Raw genomic sequence first — 27,962 nt, 5'->3', positions numbered from 1 at the left:
CTAGTCAATTGTCAGGATGGCCGAGCGGTCTAAGGCGCCAGACTCAAGAAGTGTGTTCTCTTCCCAACAGTTGGGTATTCTGGTCTCCAAATGGAGGCGTGGGTTCAAATCCCACTTCTGACAGTACCCTTTTCTTAAGTTGCATTATAATGTATTTATCACATCAACTCTTCAAAGAATTCATCTTGTATATACAGCACCATACATCATGCACTTCTATTGTTGAGGTCAAATTTGTCTTTGCAGCCTCTGCATAGCATGTATGTAGTACTGACCCATTAGGAGTTGCTTGAAATTGCATGTTCTTCTGTGCCGCCTTGACCCTGTGAACTGTTCAGTCCTCCTGACACTCTAGGTTCAGACATGTTGTGTATACCTTTAAATGACACAATGCAGATCTCTTTTAACTCTTTAGAGTTACTTTACTCAAAAGAAAGGCTTAAAAGAGGTATTAATCAACGAGGCCCTAGATAAACCGCCAGGACTTAGTTGAAATAATACTAGTGTAATGGAATCCGATGACCCACACTGTACTTGTGGTAAGTAAGTATATGGCTTCCTCGCAGTAATGAACATAGATATCAAATCCCATCCGCCGTCATACAAAGCTAGCCTGACACTTTGTTTGTATACTGGAAACAACTCACTCCATTATTGAACAAGGAACAGACTTTAATACACTTGAGAAGAAAGTCAGTCACTACATGATTATTTACCCAAAATATCACACCATGGTTAGATAACGAGGTACAGCTGACTCATGGCTACTCTCCATTAACATGTTAATTAACTCAGTACACTTAAGCCAGCCTGGAAGACCAGACTGCCGGCACCAAGGCTAAAACAAGATACAATACACATATCATAGTGTAAATACTGAGAACCCACCGTAAACAATAGGTGAGAAAATCAGCATAATTTACAATGCGTGGAAGACAGGTGTTTGAGCTGATGACATGCATCTGTTACAAGTCTGACCAACTGAAGCAGTCCAAACCATCAATTTATCTGTCACATTGTTTTTTTTTTTTTCAGTCTCAGTGATGGTGCGTACCATCACAACTAGGAAAACAGTTAAGTAACCATTTGCAGTAACAATCAAATAACACCAGTATACACAGTATCAGAAAGTAGTGAATGGATCACTCAGAAAAACTATGAATTGCTTTTAGGAATACTCCTACTAAAGGGGGACCCCAGACCAGCCTATAGTACCTATATCCTAATGGGAGATGAGGTAATCTAGATACAAGCAGCGTGTCCCCTAATAAAGCAATAAAATAGCAATGTTTAAAGTGCAAGACCTTGCTATTATCTTCACCGGCAGTTGGAGTCCAAAGAACAAAGATTTCCCAAATGTAGCACAGTGTGAGACAAGCAGTGCAAGATAGCTGGATCTGACTAATAATGATCCGCTATTTGATCCAGATGTAGTGTGTTTGTATATCCCGTGTTTAAAGGGATGTAGTAGTAGCTGATAACTTGATTTTGAGTAGGTGCTCTCCCACCGATCCTGTTGACTGTTTTATAACTCCTTGAAGACCAAGCAATAAAGTATACAAGTCATCAGATACATTTAGATCATTTTGATAACAACCCATTAATAGATTACGGACCCACCAAGAAGTGTCAAAGGGTAGGGCAGGGTCATCCTCCAGCAAAGGTTCGGTAGAAGAAGCTGGCACTTGACTAGAACGTTGAGCTGTAGAGATGAGTTCATCAAACTTTCTCCAAGGGTGTCGTATGTTAGTCTCTTAGGTGGACGGATTAGCCGTCTAAGCCTTGAATACATGTCTCCTACAGCTTCAGACTCACGATCGGTATTATTATGTGATAAGCACTGAACAAATTGCCTAATAGTGCTACGTAAAAACTGTGTTTTTCAAAATAGAAACAACATGTTAAAATCTTGATGGATTTTCACAATATCTCATATTGTTGTGTCCATTTGTTCAGACAGCAGTGGTAGGGTCGACCGTGTGGCCTAATGGATAAGGCTTCTGACTTCGGATCAGAAGATTGAGGGTTCAAGTCCCTTCATGGTCGATTTTGCACTTCTGCTAGTTATTTGCAATGAACCCACGACTTCTAGATAAAGGAATCATGATTGACTATTAGATATTGTATATGTTGTACAATAAGAAATGCTAATATGTTGTAAAAAAGGATTGAGTCAAACATTCGGAAGTTCACTGAACGTACAAATTTGTCGGGCGCTTGCCCCGCCGAACATCCTGCAAGGCACCGGGCACTGCACAAGGCATTCTGCACCCTTATTGGGCAGAGCTTTGCCAAACTAGGGTGCAGTGTAAGCTGGTAGTTAAGCAGTGGCGTTCTTATCAACTGATGGGTCAACAGTTTCGATGGGTTTCCCCGCTTATAGCTGAATTTAAAAAAAATATGCCATTTAAAAAAAAAAAACAAAGGCCTGGGGTTGTCCCCAATTCTATATCAGACCCTTCGGGTCTGGTATGGATTTTATGAGGGTCCCCCCAAAAACCATATCAGACCCTTATGCGAGCATTCAGCCCGGCAGGTCTGGAAAGGGGTGGGGGGTGAACAAGCGAGACCGCCCTACTAGGCCACATGCCCTCAACATGGGGGGGTGGTTTGGGGCAGGGGGGCTGTTCTTCCATACCCCACAGCACCTTGTCCCCATGTTGATGGGGAAATGGGTTTCTTCCCTAAAACCCTGAGCTGTGGTTGTCGGGGTCTGCGGGCAAGGGCTAATCGGAATCTGGAAACCCCTTTTATCAAGGGCACTCCCAGATCCCAGCACCTTTTTAAGAGTTGTTCACTTCCCAACAGTTGGGTGTTCTGGTCTCTGGATAGAGGCGTAGGTTCAAATCCCACTTCTGACAGTACACTTTTCTTAAATTACATTATAATGTATTTTTCACATCAACTCTTCAAAGAATGAATCTTGTATATCTAGCACCATACCTCCTATACTTCTATTGTTCAGATTCCATTTGTCTTTGTAGCCTATGTTTGCATGACATGTATGTCCCTGTCAGTTCCACCTAAGCAGCCACCCTTATGTGCATGCTCCCAGAGGGACTATGAAGGTTTGGGTGGAGGAAAAATGGGGCATATAGTTCTGACACAAGAGGTCACCTGAGAATAGTGCAAATCCCCTGATTACACTTACTAGTGAATGAGGCTGCCCATATATCACTAGTCAATTGTCAGGATGGCCGAGCGGTCTAAGGCGCCAGACTCAAGAAGTGTGTTCTCTTCCCAACAGTTGGGTATTCTGGTCTCCAAATGGAGGCGTGGGTTCAAATCCCACTTCTGACAGTACCCTTTTCTTAAGTTGCATTATAATGTATTTATCACATCAACTCTTCAAAGAATTCATCTTGTATATACAGCACCATACATCATGCACTTCTATTGTTGAGGTCAAATTTGTCTTTGCAGCCTCTGCATAGCATGTATGTAGTACTGACCCATTAGGAGTTGCTTGAAATTGCATGTTCTTCTGTGCCGCCTTGACCCTGTGAACTGTTCAGTCCTCCTGACACTCTAGGTTCAGACATGTTGTGTATACCTTTAAATGACACAATGCAGATCTCTTTTAACTCTTTAGAGTTACTTTACTCAAAAGAAAGGCTTAAAAGAGGTATTAATCAACGAGGCCCTAGATAAACCGCCAGGACTTAGTTGAAATAATACTAGTGTAATGGAATCCGATGACCCACACTGTACTTGTGGTAAGTAAGTATATGGCTTCCTCGCAGTAATGAACATAGATATCAAATCCCATCCGCCGTCATACAAAGCTAGCCTGACACTTTGTTTGTATACTGGAAACAACTCACTCCATTATTGAACAAGGAACAGACTTTAATACACTTGAGAAGAAAGTCAGTCACTACATGATTATTTACCCAAAATATCACACCATGGTTAGATAACGAGGTACAGCTGACTCATGGCTACTCTCCATTAACATGTTAATTAACTCAGTACACTTAAGCCAGCCTGGAAGACCAGACTGCCGGCACCAAGGCTAAAACAAGATACAATACACATATCATAGTGTAAATACTGAGAACCCACCGTAAACAATAGGTGAGAAAATCAGCATAATTTACAATGCGTGGAAGACAGGTGTTTGAGCTGATGACATGCATCTGTTACAAGTCTGACCAACTGAAGCAGTCCAAACCATCAATTTATCTGTCACATTGTTTTTTTTTTTCAGTCTCAGTGATGGTGCGTACCATCACAACTAGGAAAACAGTTAAGTAACCATTTGCAGTAACAATCAAATAACACCAGTATACACAGTATCAGAAAGTAGTGAATGGATCACTCAGAAAAACTATGAATTGCTTTTAGGAATACTCCTACTAAAGGGGGACCCCAGACCAGCCTATAGTACCTATATCCTAATGGGAGATGAGGTAATCTAGATACAAGCAGCGTGTCCCCTTTAAAAGCAATAAAATAGCAATGTTTAAAGTGCAAGACCTTGCTATTATCTTCACCGGCAGTTGGAGTCCAAAGAACAAAGATTTCCCAAATGTAGCACAGTGTGAGACAAGCAGTGCAAGATAGCTGGATCTGACTAATAATGATCCGCTATTTGATCCAGATGTAGTGTGTTTGTATATCCCGTGTTTAAAGGGATGTAGTAGTAGCTGATAACTTGATTTTGAGTAGGTGCTCTCCCACCGATCCTGTTGACTGTTTTATAACTCCTTGAAGACCAAGCAATAAAGTATACAAGTCATCAGATACATTTAGATCATTTTGATAACAACCCATTAATAGATTACGGACCCACCAAGAAGTGTCAAAGGGTAGGGCAGGGTCATCCTCCAGCAAAGGTTCGGTAGAAGAAGCTGGCACTTGACTAGAACGTTGAGCTGTAGAGATGAGTTCATCAAACTTTCTCCAAGGGTGTCTTATGTTAGTCTCTTAGGTGGACGGATTAGCCGTCTAAGCCTTGAATACATGTCTCCTACAGCTTCAGACTCACGATCGGTATTATTATGTGATAAGCACTGAACAAATTGCCTAATAGTGCTACGTAAAAACTGTGTTTTTCAAAATAGAAACAACATGTTAAAATCTTGACGGATTTTCACAATATCTCATATTGTTGTGTCCATTTGTTCAGATGGCAGTGGTAGGGTTGACCGTGTGGCCTAATGGATAAGGCGTCTGACTTCGGATCAGAAGATTGAGGGTTCGAGTCCCTTCATGGTCGATTTTGCACTTCTGCTAGTTATTTGCAATGAACCCACGACTTCTAGATAAAGGAATCATGATTGACTATTAGATATTGTATATGTTGTACAATAAGAAATGCTAATATGTTGTAAAAAAGGATTGAGTCAAACATTCGGAAGTTCACTGAACGTACAAATTTGTCGGGCGCTTGCCCCGCCGAACATCCTGCAAGGCACCGGGCACTGCACAAGGCATTCTGCACCCTTATTGGGCAGAGCTTTGCCAAACTAGGGTGCAGTGTAAGCTGGTAGTTAAGCAGTGGCGTTCTTATCAACTGATGGGTCAACAGTTTCGATGGGTTTCCCCGCTTATAGCTGAATTTAAAAAAAATATGCCATTTAAAAAAAAAAAACAAAGGCCTGGGGTTGTACCCAATTCTATATCAGACCCTTCGGGTCTGGTATGGATTTTATGAGGGTCCCCCCAAAAACCATATCAGACCCTTATGCGAGCATTCAGCCCGGCAGGTCTGGAAAGGGGTGGGGGGTGAACAAGCGAGACCGCCCTACTAGGCCACATGCCCTCAACATGGGGGGGTGGTTTGGGGCAGGGGGGCTGTTCTTCCATACCCCACAGCACCTTGTCCCCATGTTGATGGGGAAATGGGTTTCTTCCCTAAAACCCTGAGCTGTGGTTGTCGGGGTCTGCGGGCAAGGGCTAATCGGAATCTGGAAACCCCTTTTATCAAGGGCACTCCCAGATCCCAGCACCTTGTTAAGAGTTGTTCACTTCCCAACAGTTGGGTGTTCTGGTCTCTGGATAGAGGCGTAGGTTCAAATCCCACTTCTGACAGTACACTTTTCTTAAATTACATTATAATGTATTTTTCACATCAACTCTTCAAAGAATGAATCTTGTATATCTAGCACCATACCTCCTATACTTCTATTGTTCAGATTCCATTTGTCTTTGTAGCCTATGTTTGCATGACATGTATGTCCCTGTCAGTTCCACCTAAGCAGCCACCCTTATGTGCATGCTCCCAGAGGGACTATGAAGGTTTGGGTGGAGGAAATATGGGGCATATAGTTCTGACACAAGAGGTCACCTGAGAATAGTGCAAATCCCCTGATTACACTTACTAGTGAATGAGGCTGCCCATATATCACTAGTCAATTGTCAGGATGGCCGAGCGGTCTAAGGCGCCAGACTCAAGAAGTGTGTTCTCTTCCCAACAGTTGGGTATTCTGGTCTCCAAATGGAGGCGTGGGTTCAAATCCCACTTCTGACAGTACCCTTTTCTTAAGTTGCATTATAATGTATTTATCACATCAACTCTTCAAAGAATTCATCTTGTATATACAGCACCATACATCATGCACTTCTATTGTTGAGGTCAAATTTGTCTTTGCAGCCTCTGCATAGCATGTATGTAGTACTGACCCATTAGGAGTTGCTTGAAATTGCATGTTCTTCTGTGCCGCCTTGACCCTGTGAACTGTTCAGTCCTCCTGACACTCTAGGTTCAGACATGTTGTGTATACCTTTAAATGACACAATGCAGATCTCTTTTAACTCTTTAGAGTTACTTTACTCAAAAGAAAGGCTTAAAAGAGGTATTAATCAACGAGGCCCTAGATAAACCGCCAGGACTTAGTTGAAATAATACTAGTGTAATGGAATCTGATGACCCACACTGTACTTGTGGTAAGTAAGTATATGGCTTCCTCGCAGTAATGAACATAGATATCAAATCCCATCCGCCGTCATACAAAGCTAGCCTGACACTTTGTTTGTATACTGGAAACAACTCACTCCATTATTGAACAAGGAACAGACTTTAATACACTTGAGAAGAAAGTCAGTCACTACATGATTATTTACCCAAAATATCACACCATGGTTAGATAACGAGGTACAGCTGACTCATGGCTAATCTCCATTAACATGTTAATTAACTCAGTACACTTAAGCCAGCCTGGAAGACCAGACTGCCGGCACCAAGGCTAAAACAAGATACAATACACATATCATAGTGTAAATACTGAGAACCCACCGTAAACAATAGGTGAGAAAATCAGCATAATTTACAATGCGTGGAAGACAGGTGTTTGAGCTGATGACATGCATCTGTTACAAGTCTGACCAACTGAAGCAGTCCAAACCATCAATTTATCTGTCACATTGTTTTTTTTTTTTTTCAGTCTCAGTGATGGTGTGTACCATCACAACTAGGAAAACAGTTAAGTAACCATTTGCAGTAACAATCAAATAACACCAGTATACACAGTATCAGAAAGTAGTGAATGGATCACTCAGAAAAACTATGAATTGCTTTTAGGAATACTCCTACTAAAGGGGGACCCCAGACCAGCCTATAGTACCTATATCCTAATGGGAGATGAGGTAATCTAGATACAAGCAGCGTGTCCCCTTTAAAAGCAATAAAATAGCAATGTTTAAAGTGCAAGACCTTGCTATTATCTTCACCGGCAGTTGGAGTCCAAAGAACAAAGATTTCCCAAATGTAGCACAGTGTGAGACAAGCAGTGCAAGATAGCTGGATCTGACTAATAATGATCCGCTATTTGATCCAGATGTAGTGTGTTTGTATATCCAGTGTTTAAAGGGATGAAGTAGTAGCTGATAACTTGATTTTGAATAGGTGCTCTCCCACCGATCCTGTTGACTGTTTTATAACTCCTTGAAGACCAAGCAATAAAGTATACAAGTCATCAGATACATTTAGATCATTTTGATAACAACCCATTAATAGATTACGAACCCACCAAGAAGTGTCAAAGGGTAGGGCAGGGTCATCCTCCACAAAAGGTTCGGTAGAAGAAGCTGGCACTTGACTAGAACGTTGAGCTGTAGAGATGAGTTCATCAAACTTTCTCCAAGGGTGTCATATGTTAGTCTCTTAGGTGGACGGATTAGCCGTCTAAGCCTTGAATACATGTCTCCTACAGCTTCAGACTTACGATCGGTATTATTATGTGATAAGCACTGAACAAATTGCCTAATAGTGCTACGTAAAAACTGTGTTTTTCAAAATAGAAACAACATGTTAAAATCTTGATGGATTTTCACAATATCTCATATTGTTGTGTCCATTTGTTCAGATGGCAGTGGTAGGGTTGACCGTGTGGCCTAATGGATAAGGCGTCTGACTTCGGATCAGAAGATTGAGGGTTCGAGTCCCTTCATGGTCGATTTTGCACTTCTGCTAGTTATTTGCAATGAACCCACGACTTCTAGATAAAGGAATCATGATTGACTATTAGATATTGTATATGTTGTACAATAAGAAATGCTAATATGTTGTAAAAAAGGATTGAGTCAAACATTCGGAAGTTCACTGAACGTACAAATTTGTCGGGCGCTTGCCCCGCCGAACATCCTGCAAGGCACCGTGCACTGCACAAGGCATTCTGCACCCTTATTGGGCAGAGCTTTGCCAAACTAGGGTGCAGTGTAAGCTGGTAGTTAAGCAGTGGCGTTCTTATCAACTGATGGGTCAACAGTTTCGATGGGTTTCCCCGCTTATAGCTGAATTTAAAAAAAATATGCCATTTAAAAAAAAAAAACAAAGGCCTGGGGTTGTCCCCAATTCTATATCAGACCCTTCGGGTCTGGTATGGATTTTATGAGGGTCCCCCCAAAAACCATATCAGACCCTTATGCGAGCATTCAGCCCGGCAGGTCTGGAAAGGGGTGGGGGGTGAACAAGCGAGACCGCCCTACTAGGCCACATGCCCTCAACATGGGGGGGTGGTTTGGGGCAGGGGGGCTGTTCTTCCATACCCCACAGCACCTTGTCCCCATGTTGATGTGGAAATGGGTTTCTTCCCTAAAGCCCTGAGCTGTGGTTGTCGGGGTCTGCGGGCAAGGGCTAATCGGAATCTGGAAACCCCTTTTATCAAGGGCACTCCCAGATCCCAGCACCTTGTTAAGAGTTGTTCACTTCCCAACAGTTGGGTGTTCTGGTCTCTGGATGGAGGCGTAGGTTCAAATCCCACTTCTGACAGTACACTTTTCTTAAATTGCATTATAATGTATTTATCACATCAACTCTTCAAAGAATGAATCTTGTATATCTAGCACCATACCTCCTATACTTCTATTGTTCAGATTCCATTTGTCTTTGTAGCCTATGTTTGCATGACATGTATGTCCCTGTCAGTTCCACCTAAGCAGCCACCCTTATGTGCATGCTCCCAGAGGGACTATGAAGGTTTGGGTGGAGGAAATATGGGGCATATAGTTCTGACACAAGAGGTCACCTGAGAATAGTGCAAATCCCCTGATTACACTTACTAGTGAATGAGGCTGCCCATATATCACTAGTCAATTGTCAGGATGGACGAGCGTTCTAAGGCGCCAGACTCAAGAAGTGTGTTCTCTTCCCAACAGTTGGGTATTCTGGTCTCCAAATGGAGGCGTGAGTTCAAATCCCACTTCTGACAGTACCCTTTTCTTAAGTTGCATTATAATGTATTTATCACATCAACTCTTCAAAGAATTCATCTTGTATATACAGCACCATACATCATGCACTTCTATTGTTGAGGTCAAATTTGTCTTTGCAGCCTCTGCATAGCATGTATGTAGTACTGACCCATTAGGAGTTGCTTGAAATTGCATGTTCTTCTGTGCCGCCTTGACCCTGTGAACTGTTCAGTCCTCCTGACACTCTAGGTTCAGACATGTTGTGTATACCTTTAAATGACACAATGCAGATCTCTTTTAACTCTTTAGAGTTACTTTACTCAAAAGAAAGGCTTAAAAGAGGTATTAATCAACGAGGCCCTAGATAAACCGCCAGGACTTAGTTGAAATAATACTAGTGTAATGGAATCCGATGACCCACACTGTACTTGTGGTAAGTAAGTATATGGCTTCCTCGCAGTAATGAACATAGATATCAAATCCCATCCGCCGTCATACAAAGCTAGCCTGACACTTTGTTTGTATACTGGAAACAACTCACTCCATTATTGAACAAGGAACAGACTTTAATACACTTGAGAAGAAAGTCAGTCACTACATGATTATTTACCCAAAATATCACACCATGGTTAGATAACGAGGTACAGCTGACTCATGGCTAATCTCCATTAACATGTTAATTAACTCAGTACACTTAAGCCAGCCTGGAAGACCAGACTGCCGGCACCAAGGCTAAAACAAGATACAATACACATATCATAGTGTAAATACTGAGAACCCACCGTAAACAATAGGTGAGAAAATCAGCATAATTTACAATGCGTGGAAGACAGGTGTTTGAGCTGATGACATGCATCTGTTACAAGTCTGACCAACTGAAGCAGTCCAAACCATCAATTTATCCGTCACATTGTTTTTTTTTTTTTTCAGTCTCAGTGATGGTGCGTACCATCACAACTAGGAAAACAGTTAAGTAACCATTTGCAGTAACAATCAAATAACACCAGTATACACAGTATCAGAAAGTAGTGAATGGATCACTCAGAAAAACTATGAATTGCTTTTAGGAATACTCCTACTAAAGGGGGACCCCAGACCAGCCTATAGTACCTATATCCTAATGGGAGATGAGGTAATCTAGATACAAGCAGCGTGTCCCCTTTAAAAGCAATAAAATAGCAATGTTTAAAGTGCAAGACCTTGCTATTATCTTCACCGGCAGTTGGAGTCCAAAGAACAAAGATTTCCCAAATGTAGCACAGTGTGAGACAAGCAGTGCAAGATAGCTGGATCTGACTAATAATGATCCGCTATTTGATCCAGATGTAGTGTGTTTGTATATCCCGTGTTTAAAGGGATGTAGTAGTAGCTGATAACTTGATTTTGAGTAGGTGCTCTCCCACCGATCCTGTTGACTGTTTTATAACTCCTTGAAGACCAAGCAATAAAGTATACAAGTCATCAGATACATTTAGATCATTTTGATAACAACCCATTAATAGATTACGGACCCACCAAGAAGTGTCAAAGGGTAGGGCAGGGTCATCCTCCAGCAAAGGTTCGGTAGAAGAAGCTGGCACTTGACTAGAACGTTGAGCTGTAGAGATGAGTTCATCAAACTTTCTCCAAGGGTGTCGTATGTTAGTCTCTTAGGTGGACGGATTAGCCGTCTAAGCCTTGAATACATGTCTCCTACAGCTTCAGACTCACGATCGGTATTATTATGTGATAAGCACTGAACAAATTGCCTAATAGTGCTACGTAAAAACTGTGTTTTTCAAAATAGGAACAACATGTTAAAATCTTGATGGATTTTCACAATATCTCATATTGTTGTGTCCATTTGTTCAGACAGCAGTGGTAGGGTTGACCGTGTGGCCTAATGGATAAGGCGTCTGACTTCGGATCAGAAGATTGAGGGTTCGAGTCCCTTCATGGTCGATTTTGCACTTCTGCTAGTTATTTGCAATGAACCCACGACTTCTAGATAAAGGAATCATGATTGACTATTAGATATTGTATATGTTGTACAATAAGAAATGCTAATATGTTGTAAAAAAGGATTGAGTCAAACATTCGGAAGTTCACTGAACGTACAAATTTGTCGGGCGCTTACCCCGCCGAACATCCTGCAAGGCACCGGGCACTGCACAAGGCATTCTGCACCCTTATTGGGCAGAGCTTTGCCAAACTAGGGTGCAGTGTAAGCTGGTAGTTAAGCAGTGGCGTTCTTATCAACTGATGGGTCAACAGTTTCGATGGGTTTCCCCGCTTATAGCTGAATTTTAAAAAAATATGCCATTTAAAAAAAAAAACAAAGGCCTGGGGTTGTCCCCAATTCTATATCAGACCCTTCGGGTCTGGTATGGATTTTATGAGGGTCCCCCCAAAAACCATATCAGACCCTTATGCGAGCATTCAGCCCGGCAGGTCTGGAAAGGGGTGGGGGGTGAACAAGCGAGACCACCCTACTAGGCCACATGCCCTCAACATGGGGGGGTGGTTTGGGGCAGGAGGGCTGTTCTTCCATACCCCACAGCACCTTGTCCCCATGTTGATGGGGAAATGGGTTTCTTCCCTAAAACCATGAGCTGTGGTTGTCGGGGTCTGCGGGCAAGGGCTAATCGGAATCTGGAAACCCCTTTTATCAAGGGCACTCCCAGATCCCAGCACCTTGTTAAGAGTTGTTCACTTCCCAACAGTTGGGTGTTCTGGTCTCTGGATAGAGGCGTAGGTTCAAATCCCACTTCTGACAGTACACTTTTCTTAAATTACATTATAATGTATGTTTCACATCAACTCTTCAAAGAATGAATCTTGTATATCTAGCACCATACCTCCTATACTTCTATTGTTCAGATTCCATTTGTCTTTGTAGCCTATGTTTGCATGACATGTATGTCCCTGTCAGTTCCACCTAAGCAGCCACCCTTATGTGCATGCTCCCAGAGGGACTATGAAGGTTTGGGTGGAGGAAAAATGGGGCATATAGTTCTGACACAAGAGGTCACCTGAGAATAGTGCAAATCCCCTGATTACACTTACTAGTGAATGAGGCTGCCCATATATCACTAGTCAATTGTCAGGATGGCCGAGCGGTCTAAGGCGCCAGACTCAAGAAGTGTGTTCTCTTCCCAACAGTTGGGTATTCTGGTCTCCAAATGGAGGCGTGGGTTCAAATCCCACTTCTGACAATACCCTTTTCTTAAGTTGCATTATAATGTATTTATCACATCAACTCTTCAAAGAATTCATCTTGTATATACAGCACCATACATCATGCACTTCTATTGTTGAGGTCAAATTTGTCTTTGCAGCCTCTGCATAGCATGTATGTAGTACTGACCCATTAGGAGTTGCTTGAAATTGCATGTTCTTCTGTGCCGCCTTGACCCTGTGAACTGTTCAGTCCTCCTGACACTCTAGGTTCAGACATGTTGTGTATACCTTTAAATGACACAATGCAGATCTCTTTTAACTCTTTAGAGTTACTTTACTCAAAAGAAAGGCTTAAAAGAGGTATTAATCAACGAGGCCCTAGATAAACCGCCAGGACTTAGTTGAAATAATACTAGTGTAATGGAATCCGATGACCCACACTGTACTTGTGGTAAGTAAGTATATGGCTTCCTCGCAGTAATGAACATAGATATCAAATCCCATCCGCCGTCATACAAAGCTAGCCTGACACTTTGTTTGTATACTGGAAACAACTCACTCCATTATTGAACAAGGAACAGACTTTAATACACTTGAGAAGAAAGTCAGTCACTACATGATTATTTACCCAAAATATCACACCATGGTTAGATAACGAGGTACAGCTGACTCATGGCTAATCTCCATTAACATGTTAATTAACTCAGTACACTTAAGCCAGCCTGGAAGACCAGACTGCCGGCACCAAGGCTAAAACAAGATACAATACACATATCATAGTGTAAATACTGAGAACCCACCGTAAACAATAGGTGAGAAAATCAGCATAATTTACAATGCGTGGAAGACAGGTGTTTGAGCTGATGACATGCATCTGTTACAAGTCTGACCAACTGAAGCAGTCCAAACCATCAATTTATCTGTCACATTGTTTTTTTTTTTTTTCAGTCTCAGTGATGGTGTGTACCATCACAACTAGGAAAACAGTTAAGTAACCATTTGCAGTAACAATCAAATAACACCAGTATACACAGTATCAGAAAGTAGTGAATGGATCATTTAGAAAAACTATGAATTGCTTTTAGGAATACTCCTACTAAAGGGGGACCCCAGACCAGCCTATAGTACCTATATCCTAATGGGAGATGAGGTAATCTAGATACAAGCAGCGTGTCCCCTTTAAAAGCAATAAAATAGCAATGTTTAAAGTGCAAGACCTTGCTATTATCTTCACCGGCAGTTGGAGTCCAAAGAACAAAGATTTCCCAAATGTAGCACAGTGTGAGACAAGCAGTGCAAGATAGCTGGATCTGACTAATAATGATCCGCTATTTGATCCAGATGTAGTGTGTTTGTATATCCCGTGTTTAAAGGGATGTAGTAGTAGCTGATAACTTGATTTTGAGTAGGTGCTCTCCCACCGATCCTGTTGACTGTTTTATAACTCCTTGAAGACCAAGCAATAAAGTATACAAGTCATCAGATACATTTAGATCATTTTGATAACAACCCATTAATAGATTACGGACCCACCAAGAAGTGTCAAAGGGTAGGGCAGGGTCATCCTCCACAAAAGGTTCGGTAGAAGAAGCTGGCACTTGACTAGAACGTTGAGCTGTAGAGATGAGTTCATCAAACTTTCTCCAAGGGTGTCGTATGTTAGTCTCTTAGGTGGACGGATTAGCCGTCTAAGCCTTGAATACATGTCTCCTACAGCTTCAGACTCACGATCGGTATTATTATGTGATAAGCACTGAACAAATTGCCTAATAGTGCTACGTAAAAACTGTGTTTTTCAAAATAGAAACAACATGTTAAAATCTTGATGGATTTTCACAATATCTCATATTGTTGTGTCCATTTGTTCAGATAGCAGTGGTAGGGTTGACCGTGTGGCCTAATGGATAAGGCGTCTGACTTCGGATCAGAAGATTGAGGGTTCGAGTCCCTTCATGGTCGATTTTGCACTTCTGCTAGTTATTTGCAATGAACCCACGACTTCTAGATAAAGGAATCATGATTGACTATTAGATATTGTATATGTTGTACAATAAGAAATGCTAATATGTTGTAAAAAAGGATTGAGTCAAACATTCGGAAGTTCACTGAACGTACAAATTTGTCGGGCGCTTGCCCCGCCGAACATCCTGCAAGGCACCGGGCACTGCACAAGGCATTCTGCACCCTTATTGGGCAGAGCTTTGCCAAACTAGGGTGCAGTGTAAGCTGGTAGTTAAGCAGTGGCGTTCTTATCAACTGATGGGTCAACAGTTTCGATGGGTTTCCCCGCTTATAGCTGAATTTAAAAAAAATATGCCATTTAAAAAAAAAAAACAAAGGCCTGGGGTTGTCCCCAATTCTATATCAGACCCTTCGGGTCTGGTATGGATTTTATGAGGGTCCCCCCAAAAACCATATCAGACCCTTATGCGAGCATTCAGCCCGGCAGGTCTGGAAAGGGGTGGGGGGTGAACAAGCGAGACCGCCCTACTAGGCCACATGCCCTCAACATGGGGGGGTGGTTTGGGGCAGGGGGGATGTTCTTCCATACCCCACAGCACCTTGTCCCCATGTTGATGTCGAAATGGGTTTCTTCCCTAAAACCCTGAGCTGTGGTTGTCGGGGTCTGCGGGCAAGGGCTAATCGGAATCTGGAAACCCCTTTTATCAAGGGCACTCCCAGATCCCAGCACCTTGTTAAGAGTTGTTCACTTCCCAACAGTTGGGTGTTCTGGTCTCTGGATGGAGGTGTAGGTTCAAATCCCACTTCTGACAGTACACTTTTCTTAAATTGCATTATAATGTATTTATCACATCAACTCTTCAAAGAATGAATCTTGTATATCTAGCACCATACCTCCTATACTTCTATTGTTCAGATTCCATTTGTCTTTGTAGCCTACGTTTGCATGACATGTATGTCCCTGTCAGTTCCACCTAAGCAGCCACCCTTATGTGCATGCTCCCAGAGGGACTATGAAGGTTTGGGTGGAGGAAATATGGGGCATATAGTTCTGACACAAGAGGTCACCTGAGAATAGTGCAAATCCCCTGATTACACTTACTAGTGAATGAGGCTGCCCATATATCACTAGTCAATTGTCAGGATGGCCGAGCGGTCTAAGGCGCCAGACTCAAGAAGTGTGTTCTCTTCCCAACAGTTGGGTATTCTGGTCTCCAAATGGAGGCGTGGGTTCAAATCCCACTTCTGACAGTACCCTTTTCTTAAGTTGCATTATAATGTATTTATCACATCAACTCTTCAAAGAATTCATCTTGTATATACAGCACCATACATCATGCACTTCTATTGTTGAGGTAAAATTTGTCTTTGCAGCCTCTGCATAGCATGTATGTAGTACTGACCCATTAGGAGTTGCTTGAAATTGCATGTTCTTCTGTGCCGCCTTGACCCTGTGAACTGTTCAGTCCTCCTGACACTCTAGGTTCAGACATGTTGTGTATACCTTTAAATGACACAATGCAGATCTCTTTTAACTCTTTAGAGTTACTTTACTCAAAAGAAAGGCTTAAAAGAGGTATTAATCAACGAGGCCCTAGATAAACCGCCAGGACTTAGTTGAAATAATACTAGTGTAATGGAATCCGATGACCCACACTGTACTTGTGGTAAGTAAGTATATGGCTTCCTCGCAGTAATGAACATAGATATCAAATCCCATCCGCCGTCATACAAAGCTAGCCTGACACTTTGTTTGTATACTGGAAACAACTCACTCCATTATTGAACAAGGAACAGACTTTAATACACTTGAGAAGAAAGTCAGTCACTACATGATTATTTACCCAAAATATCACACCATGGTTAGATAACGAGGTACAGCTGACTCATGGCTAATCTCCATTAACATGTTAATTAACTCAGTACACTTAAGCCAGCCTGGAAGACCAGACTGCCGGCACCAAGGCTAAAACAAGATACAATACACATATCATAGTGTAAATACTGAGAACCCACCGTAAACAATAGGTGAGAAAATCAGCATAATTTACAATGCGTGGAAGACAGGTGTTTGAGCTGATGACATGCATCTGTTACAAGTCTGACCAACTGAAGCAGTCCAAACCATCAATTTATCCGTCACATTGTTTTTTTTTTTTTCAGTCTCAGTGATGGTGCGTACCATCACAACTAGGAAAACAGTTAAGTAACCATTTGCAGTAACAATCAAATAACACCAGTATACACAGTATCAGAAAGTAGTGAATGGATCACTCAGAAAAACTATGAATTGCTTTTAGGAATACTCCTACTAAAGGGGGACCCCAGACCAGCCTATAGTACCTATATCCTAATGGGAGATGAGGTAATCTAGATACAAGCAGCGTGTCCCCTTTAAAAGCAATAAAATAGCAATGTTTAAAGTGCAAGACCTTGCTATTATCTTCACCGGCAGTTGGAGTCCAAAGAACAAAGATTTCCCAAATGTAGCACAGTGTGAGACAAGCAGTGCAAGATAGCTGGATCTGACTAATAATGATCCGCTATTTGATCCAGATGTAGTGTGTTTGTATATCCCGTGTTTAAAGGGATGTAGTAGTAGCTGATAACTTGATTTTGAGTAGGTGCTCTCCCACCGATCCTGTTGACTGTTTTATAACTCCTTGAAGACCAAGCAATAAAGTATACAAGTCATCAGATACATTTAGATAATTTTGATAACAACCCATTAATAGATTACGGACCCACCAAGAAGTGTCAAAGGGTAGGGCAGGGTCATCCTCCAGCAAAGGTTTGGTAGAAGAAGCTGGCACTTGACTAGAACGTTGAGCTGTAGAGATGAGTTCATCAAACTTTCTCCAAGGGTGTCGTATGTTAGTCTCTTAGGTGGACGGATTAGCCGTCTAAGCCTTGAATACATGTCTCCTACAGCTTCAGACTCACGATCGGTATTATTATGTGATAAGCACTGAACAAATTGCCTAATAGTGCTACGTAAAAACTGTGTTTTTCAAAATAGAAACAACATGTTAAAATCTTGATGGATTTTCACAATATCTCATATTGTTGTGTCCATTTGTTCAGACAGCAGTGGTAGGGTTGACCGTGTGGCCTAATGGATAAGGCGTCTGACTTCGGATCAGAAGATTGAGGGTTCGAGTCCCTTCATGGTTGATTTTGCACTTCTGCTAGTTATTTGCAATGAACCCACGACTTCTAGATAAAGGAATCATGATTGACTATTAGATATTGTATATGTTGTACAATAAGAAATGCTAATATGTTGTAAAAAAGGATTGAGTCAAACATTCGGAAGTTCACTGAACGTACAAATTTGTCGGGCGCTTGCCCCGCCGAACATCCTGCAAGGCACCGGGCACTGCACAAGGCATTCTGCACCCTTATTGGGCAGAGCTTTGTCAAACTAGGGTGCAGTGTAAGCTGGTAGTTAAGCAGTGGCGTTCTTATCAACTGATGGGTCAACAGTTTCGATGGGTTTCCCCGCTTATAGCTGAATTTTAAAAAAATATGCCATTTAAAAAAAAAAAACAAAGGCCTGGGGTTGTCCCCAATTCTATATCAGACCCTTCGGGTCTGGTATGGATTTTATGAGGGTCCCCCCAAAAACATATCAGACCCTTATGCGAGCATTCAGCCCGGCAGGTCTGGAAAGGGGTGGGGGGTGAACAAGCGAGACCACCCTACTAGGCCACATGCCCTCAACATGGGGGGGTGGTTTGGGGCAGGAGGGCTGTTCTTCCATACCCCACAGCACCTTGTCCCCATGTTGATGGGGAAATGGGTTTCTTCCCTAAAACCCTGAGCTGTGGTTGTCGGGGTCTGCAGGCAAGGGCTAATCGGAATCTGGAAACCCCTTTTATCAAGGGCACTCCCAGATCCCAGCACCTTGTTAAGAGTTGTTCACTTCCCAACAGTTGGGTGTTCTGGTCTCTGGATAGAGGCGTAGGTTCAAATCCCACTTCTGACAGTACACTTTTCTTAAATTACATTATAATGTATTTTTCACATCAACTCTTCAAAGAATGAATCTTGTATATCTAGCACCATACCTCCTATACTTCTATTGTTCAGATTCCATTTGTCTTTGTAGCCTATGTTTGCATGACATGTATGTCCCTGTCAGTTCCACCTAAGCAGCCACCCTTATGTGCATGCTCCCAGAGGGACTATGAAGGTTTGGGTGGAGGAAAAATGGGGCATATAGTTCTGACACAAGAGGTCACCTGAGAATAGTGCAAATCCCCTGATTACACTTACTAGTGAATGAGGCTGCCCATATATCACTAGTCAATTGTCAGGATGGCCGAGCGGTCTAAGGCGCCAGACTCAAGAAGTGTGTTCTCTTCCCAACAGTTGGGTATTCTGGTCTCCAAATGGAGGCATGGGTTCAAATCCCACTTCTGACAGTACCCTTTTCTTAAGTTGCATTATAATGTATTTATCACATCAACTCTTCAAAGAATTCATCTTGTATATACAGCACCATACATCATGCACTTCTATTGTTGAGGTCAAATTTGTCTTTGCAGCCTCTGCATAGCATGTATGTAGTACTGACCCATTAGGAGTTGCTTGAAATTGCATGTTCTTCTGTGCCGCCTTGACCCTGTGAACTGTTCAGTCCTCCTGACACTCTAGGTTCAGACATGTTGTGTATACCTTTAAATGACACAATGCAGATCTCTTTTAACTCTTTAGAGTTACTTTACTCAAAAGAAAGGCTTAAAAGAGGTATTAATCAACGAGGCCCTAGATAAACCGCCAGGACTTAGTTGAAATAATACTAGTGTAATGGAATCCGATGACCCACACTGTACTTGTGGTAAGTAAGTATATGGCTTCCTCGCAGTAATGAACATAGATATCAAATCCCATCCGCCGTCATACAAAGCTAGCCTGACACTTTGTTTGTATACTGGAAACAACTCACTCCATTATTGAACAAGGAACAGACTTTAATACACTTGAGAAGAAAGTCAGTCACTACATGATTATTTACCCAAAATATCACACCATGGTTAGATAACGAGGTACAGCTGACTCATGGCTAATCTCCATTAACATGTTAATTAACTCAGTACACTTAAGCCAGCCTGGAAGACCAGACTGCCGGCACCAAGGCTAAAACAAGATACAATACACATATCATAGTGTAAATACTGAGAACCCACCGTAAACAATAGGTGAGAAAATCAGCATAATTTACAATGCGTGGAAGACAGGTGTTTGAGCTGATGACATGCATCTGTTACAAGTCTGACCAACTGAAGCAGTCCAAACCATCAATTTATCTGTCACATTGTTTTTTTTTTTTTTCAGTCTCAGTGATGGTGCGTACCATCACAACTAGGAAAACAGTTAAGTAACCATTTGCAGTAACAATCAAATAACACCAGTATACACAGTATCAGAAAGTAGTGAATGGATCACTCAGAAAAACTATGAATTGCTTTTAGGAATACTCCTACTAAAGGGGGACGCCAGACCTGCCTATAGTACCTATATCCTAATGGGAGATGAGGTAATCTAGATACAAGCAGCGTGTCCCCTTTAAAAGCAATAAAATAGCAATGTTTAAAGTGCAAGACCTTGCTATTATCTTCACCGGCAGTTGGAGTGCAAAGAACAAAGATTTCCCAAATGTAGCACAGTGTGAGACAAGCAGTGCAAGATAGCTGGATCTGACTAATAATGATCCGCTATTTGATCCAGATGTAGTGTGTTTGTATATCCCGTGTTTAAAGGGATGTAGTAGTAGCTGATAACTTGATTTTGAGTAGGTGCTCTCCCACCGATCCTGTTGACTGTTTTATAACTCCTTGAAGACCAAGCAATAAAGTATACAAGTCATCAGATACATTTAGATCATTTTGATAACAACCCATTAATAGATTACGGACCCACCAAGAAGTGTCAAAGGGTAGGGCAGGGTCATCCTCCAGCAAAGGTTTGGTAGAAGAAGCTGGCACTTGACTAGAACGTTGAGCTGTAGAGATGAGTTCATCAAACTTTCTCCAAGGGTGTCGTATGTTAGTCTCTTAGGTGGACGGATTAGCCGTCTAAGCCTTGAATACATGTCTCCTACAGCTTCAGACTCACGATCGGTATTATTATGTGATAAGCACTGAACAAATTGCCTAATAGTGCTACGTAAAAACTGTGTTTTTCAAAATAGAAACAACATGTTAAAATCTTGATGGATTTTCACAATATCTCATATTGTTGTGTCCATTTGTTCAGATGGCAGTGGTAGGGTTGACCGTGTGGCCTAATGGATAAGGAGTCTGACTTCGGATCAGAAGCTTGAGGGTTCGAGTCCCTTCATGGTCGATTTTGCACTTCTGCTAGTTATTTGCAATGAACCCACGACTTCTAGATAAAGGAATCATGATTGACTATTAGATATTGTATATGTTGTACAATAAGAAATGCTAATATGTTGTAAAAAAGGATTGAGTCAAACATTCGGAAGTTCACTGAACGTACAAATTTGTCGGGCGCTTGCCCCGCCGAACATCCTGCAAGGCACCGGGCACTGCACAAGGCATTCTGCACCCTTATTGGGCAGAGCTTTGCCAAACTAAGGTGCAGTGTAAGCTGGTAGTTAAGCAGTGGAGTTCTTATCAACTGATGGGTCAACAGTTTCGATGGGTTTCCCCGCTTATAGCTGAATTTAAAAAAAATATGCCATTTAAAAAACAAAAACAAAGGCCTGGGGTTGTCCCCAATTCTATATCAGACCCTTCGGGTCTGGTATGGTTTTTTTGAGGGTCCCCCCAAAAACCATATCAGACCCTTATGCGAGCATTCAGCCCGGCAGGTCTGGAAAGGGGTGGGGGGTGAACAAGCGAGACCGCCCTACTAGGCCACATGCCCTCAACATGGGGGGGTGGTTTGGGGCAGGGGGGCTGTTCTTCCATACCCCACAGCACCTTGTCCCCATGTTGATGGGGAAATGGGTTTCTTCCCTAAAACCCTGAGCTGTGGTTGTCGGGGTCTGCGGGCAAGGGCTAATCGGAATCTGGAAACCTCTTTTATCAAGGGCACTCCCAGATCCCAGCACCTTGTTAAGAGTTGTTCACTTCCCAACAGTTGGGTGTTCTGGTCTCTGGATGGAGGCGTAGGTTCAAATCCCACTTCTGACAGTACACTTTTCTTAAATTGCATTATAATGTATTTATCACATCAACTCTTCAAAGAATGAATCTTGTATATCTAGCACCATACCTCCTATACTTCTATTGTTCAGATTCCATTTGTCTTTGTAGCCTATGTTTGCATGACATGTATGTCCCTGTCAGTTCCACCTAAGCAGCCACCCTTATGTGCATGCTCCCAGAGGGACTATGAAGGTTTGGGTGGAGGAAATATGGGGCATATAGTTCTGACACAAGAGGTCACCTGAGAATAGTGCAAATCCCCTGATTACACTTACTAGTGAATGAGGCTGCCCAGATATCACTAGTCAATTGTCAGGATGGCCGAGCGGTCTAAGGCGCCAGACTCAAGAAGTGTGTTCTCTTCCCAACAGTTGGGTATTCTGGTCTCCAAATGGAGGCGTGGGTTCAAATCCCACTTCTGACAGTACCCTTTTCTTAAGTTGCATTATAATGTATTTATCACATCAACTCTTCAAAGAATTCATCTTGTATATACAGCACCATACATCATGCACTTCTATTGTTGAGGTCAAATTTGTCTTTGCAGCCTCTGCATAGCATGTATGTAGTACTGACCCATTAGGAGTTGCTTGAAATTGCATGTTCTTCTGTGCCGCCTTGACCCTGTGAACTGTTCAGTCCTCCTGACACTCTAGGTTCAGACATGTTGTGTATACCTTTAAATGACACAATGCAGATCTCTTTTAACTCTTTAGAGTTACTTTACTCAAAAGAAAGGCTTAAAAGAGGTATTAATCAACGAGGCCCTAGATAAACCGCCAGGACTTAGTTGAAATAATACTAGTGTAATGGAATCCGATGACCCACACTGTACTTGTGGTAAGTAAGTATATGGCTTCCTCGCAGTAATGAACATAGATATCAAATCCCATCCGCCGTCATACAAAGCTAGCCTGACACTTTGTTTGTATACTGGAAACAACTCACTCCATTATTGAACAAGGAACAGACTTTAATACACTTGAGAAGAAAGTCAGTCACTACATGATTATTTACCCAAAATATCACACCATGGTTAGATAACGAGGTACAGCTGACTCATGGCTAATCTCCATTAACATGTTAATTAACTCAGTACACTTAAGCCAGCCTGGAAGACCAGACTGCCGGCACCAAGGCTAAAACAAGATACAATACACATATCATAGTGTAAATACTGAGAACCCACCGTAAACAATAGGTGAGAAAATCAGCATAATTTACAATGCGTGGAAGACAGGTGTTTGAGCTGATGACATGCATCTGTTACAAGTCTGACCAACTGAAGCAGTCCAAACCATCAATTTATCTGTCACATTGTTTTTTTTTTTTTCAGTCTCAGTGATGGTGCGTACCATCACAACTAGGAAAACAGTTAAGTAACCATTTGCAGTAACAATCAAATAACACCAGTATACACAGTATCAGAAAGTAGTGAATGGATCACTCAGAAAAACTATGAATTGCTTTTAGGAATACTCCTACTAAAGGGGGACCCCAGACCAGCCTATTGTACCTATATCCTAATGGGAGATGAGGTAATCTAGATACAAGCAGCGTGTCCCCTTTAAAAGCAATAAAATAGCAATGTTTAAAGTGCAAGACCTTGCTATTATCTTCACCGGCAGTTGGAGTCCAAAGAACAAAGATTTCCCAAATGTAGCACAGTGTGAGACAAGCAGTGCAAGATAGCTGGATCTGACTAATAATGATCCGCTATTTGATCCAGATGTAGTGTGTTTGTATATCCCGTGTTTAAAGGGATGTAGTAGTAGCTGATAACTTGATTTTGAGTAGGTGCTCTCCCACCGATCCTGTTGACTGTTTTATAACTCCTTGAAGACCAAGCAATAAAGTATACAAGTCATCAGATACATTTAGATCATTTTGATAACAACCCATTAATAGATTACGGACCCACCAAGAAGTGTCAAAGGGTAGGGCAGGGTCATCCTCCACAAAAGGTTCGGTAGAAGAAGCTGGCACTTGACTAGAACGTTGAGCTGTAGAGATGAGTTCATCAAACTTTCTCCAAGGGTGTCGTATGTTAGTCTCTTAGGTGGACGGATTAGCCGTCTAAGCCTTGAATACATGTCTCCTACAGCTTCAGACTTACGATCGGTATTATTATGTGATAAGCACTGAACAAATTGCCTAATAGTGCTACGTAAAAACTGTGTTTTTCAAAATAGAAACAACATGTTAAAATCTTGATGGATTTTCACAATATCTCATATTGTTGTGTCCATTTGTTCAGATGGCAGTGGTAGGGTTGACCGTGTGGCCTAATGGATAAGGCGTCTGACTTCGGATCAGAAGATTGAGGGTTCGAGTCCCTTCATGGTCGATTTTGCACTTCTGCTAGTTATTTGCAATGAACCCACGACTTCTAGATAAAGGAATCATGATTGACTATTAGATATTGTATATGTTGTACAATAAGAAATGCTAATATGTTGTAAAAAAGGATTGAGTCAAACATTCGGAAGTTCACTGAACGTACAAATTTGTCGGGCGCTTGCCCCGCCGAACATCCTGCAAGGCACCGTGCACTGCACAAGGCATTCTGCACCCTTATTGGGCAGAGCTTTGCCAAACTAGGGTGCAGTGTAAGCTGGTAGTTAAGCAGTGGCGTTCTTATCAACTGATGGGTCAACAGTTTCGATGGGTTTCCCCGCTTATAGCTGAATTTAAAAAAAATATGCCATTTAAAAAAAAAAAACAAAGGCCTGGGGTTGTCCCCAATTCTATATCAGACCCTTCGGGTCTGGTATGGATTTTATGAGGGTCCCCCCAAAAACCATATCAGACCCTTATGCGAGCATTCAGCCCGGCAGGTCTGGAAAGGGGTGGGGGGTGAACAAGCGAGACCGCCCTACTAGGCCACATGCCCTCAACATGGGGGGGTGGTTTGGGGCAGGGGGGCTGTTCTTCCATACCCCACAGCACCTTGTCCCCATGTTGATGTGGAAATGGGTTTCTTCCCTAAAGCCCTGAGCTGTGGTTGTCGGGGTCTGCGGGCAAGGGCTAATCGGAATCTGGAAACCCCTTTTATCAAGGGCACTCCCAGATCCCAGCACCTTGTTAAGAGTTGTTCACTTCCCAACAGTTGGGTGTTCTGGTCTCTGGATGGAGGCGTAGGTTCAAATCCCACTTCTGACAGTACACTTTTCTTAAATTGCATTATAATGTATTTATCCCATCAACTCTTCAAAGAATGAATCTTGTATATCTAGCACCATACCTCCTATACTTCTATTGTTCAGATTCCATTTGTCTTTGTAGCCTATGTTTGCATGACATGTATGTCCCTGTCAGTTCCACCTAAGCAGCCACCCTTATGTGCATGCTCCCAGAGGGACTATGAAGGTTTGGGTGGAGGAAATATGGGGCATATAGTTCTGACACAAGAGGTCACCTGAGAATAGTGCAAATCCCCTGATTACACTTACTAGTGAATGAGGCTGCCCATATATCACTAGTCAATTGTCAGGATGGCCGAGCGTTCTAAGGCGCCAGACTCAAGAAGTGTGTTCTCTTCCCAACAGTTGGGTATTCTGGTCTCCAAATGGAGGCGTGGGTTCAAATCCCACTTCTGACAGTACCCTTTTCTTAAGTTGCATTATAATGTATTTATCACATCAACTCTTCAAAGAATTCATCTTGTATATACAGCACCATACATCATGCACTTCTATTGTTGAGGTCAAATTTGTCTTTGCAGCCTCTGCATAGCATGTATGTAGTACTGACCCATTAGGAGTTGCTTGAAATTGCATGTTCTTCTGTGCCGCCTTGACCCTGTGAACTGTTCAGTCCTCCTGACACTCTAGGTTCAGACATGTTGTGTATACCTTTAAATGACACAATGCAGATCTCTTTTAACTCTTTAGAGTTACTTTACTCAAAAGAAAGGCTTAAAAGAGGTATTAATCAACGAGGCCCTAGATAAACCGCCAGGACTTAGTTGAAATAATACTAGTGTAATGGAATCCGATGACCCACACTGTACTTGTGGTAAGTAAGTATATGGCTTCCTCGCAGTAATGAACATAGATATCAAATCCCATCCGCCGTCATACAAAGCTAGCCTGACACTTTGTTTGTATACTGGAAACAACTCACTCCATTATTGAACAAGGAACAGACTTTAATACACTTGAGAAGAAAGTCAGTCACTACATGATTATTTACCCAAAATATCACACCATGGTTAGATAACGAGGTACAGCTGACTCATGGCTAATCTCCATTAACATGTTAATTAACTCAGTACACTTAAGCCAGCCTGGAAGACCAGACTGCCGGCACCAAGGCTAAAACAAGATACAATACACATATCATAGTGTAAATACTGAGAACCCACCGTAAACAATAGGTGAGAAAATCAGCATAATTTACAATGCGTGGAAGACAGGTGTTTGAGCTGATGACATGCATCTGTTACAAGTCTGACCAACTGAAGCAGTCCAAACCATCAATTTATCCGTCACATTGTTTTTTTTTTTTTTCAGTCTCAGTGATGGTGCGTACCATCACAACTAGGAAAACAGTTAAGTAACCATTTGCAGTAACAATCAAATAACACCAGTATACACAGTATCAGAAAGTAGTGAATGGATCACTCAGAAAAACTATGAATTGCTTTTAGGAATACTCCTACTAAAGGGGGACCCCAGACCAGCCTATAGTACCTATATCCTAATGGGAGATGAGGTAATCTAGATACAAGCAGCGTGTCCCCTTTAAAAGCAATAAAATAGCAATGTTTAAAGTGCAAGACCTTGCTATTATCTTCACCGGCAGTTGGAGTCCAAAGAACAAAGATTTCCCAAATGTAGCACAGTGTGAGACAAGCAGTGCAAGATAGCTGGATCTGACTAATAATGATCCGCTATTTGATCCAGATGTAGTGTGTTTGTATATCCCGTGTTTAAAGGGATGTAGTAGTAGCTGATAACTTGATTTTGAGTAGGTGCTCTCCCACCGATCCTGTTGACTGTTTTATAACTCCTTGAAGACCAAGCAATAAAGTATACAAGTCATCAGATACATTTAGATCATTTTGATAACAACCCATTAATAGATTACGGACCCACCAAGAAGTGTCAAAGGGTAGGGCAGGGTCATCCTCCAGCAAAGGTTCGGTAGAAGAAGCTGGCACTTGACTAGAACGTTGAGCTGTAGAGATGAGTTCATCAAACTTTCTCCAAGGGTGTCGTATGTTAGTCTCTTAGGTGGACGGATTAGCCGTCTAAGCCTTGAATACATGTCTCCTACAGCTTCAGACTCACGATCGGTATTATTATGTGATAAGCACTGAACAAATTGCCTAATAGTGCTACGTAAAAACTGTGTTTTTCAAAATAGGAACAACATGTTAAAATCTTGATGGATTTTCACAATATCTCATATTGTTGTGTCCATTTGTTCAGACAGCAGTGGTAGGGTTGACCGTGTGGCCTAATGGATAAGGCGTCTGACTTCGGATCAGAAGATTGAGGGTTCGAGTCCCTTCATGGTCGATTTTGCACTTCTGCTAGTTATTTGCAATGAACCCACGACTTCTAGATAAAGGAATCATGATTGACTATTAGATATTGTATATGTTGTACAATAAGAAATGCTAATATGTTGTAAAAAAGGATTGAGTCAAACATTCGGAAGTTCACTGAACGTACAAATTTGTCGGGCGCTTGCCCCGCCGAACATCCTGCAAGGCACCGGGCACTGCACAAGGCATTCTGCACCCTTATTGGGCAGAGCTTTGCCAAACTAGGGTGCAGTGTAAGCTGGTAGTTAAGCAGTGGCGTTCTTATCAACTGATGGGTCAACAGTTTCGATGGGTTTCCCCGCTTATAGCTGAATTTTAAAAAAATATGCCATTTAAAAAAAAAAACAAAGGCCTGGGGTTGTCCCCAATTCTATATCAGACCCTTCGGGTCTGGTATGGATTTTATGAGGGTCCCCCCAAAAACCATATCAGACCCTTATGCGAGCATTCAGCCCGGCAGGTCTGGAAAG

The sequence above is a fragment of the Pelophylax lessonae genome, assembly GCF_965119305.1.
Source record: "Pelophylax lessonae genome assembly, chromosome: 7".
NCBI lineage: Eukaryota > Metazoa > Chordata > Amphibia > Anura > Ranidae > Pelophylax > Pelophylax lessonae.
Note: the sequence above shows the minus strand (reverse complement) of the source record.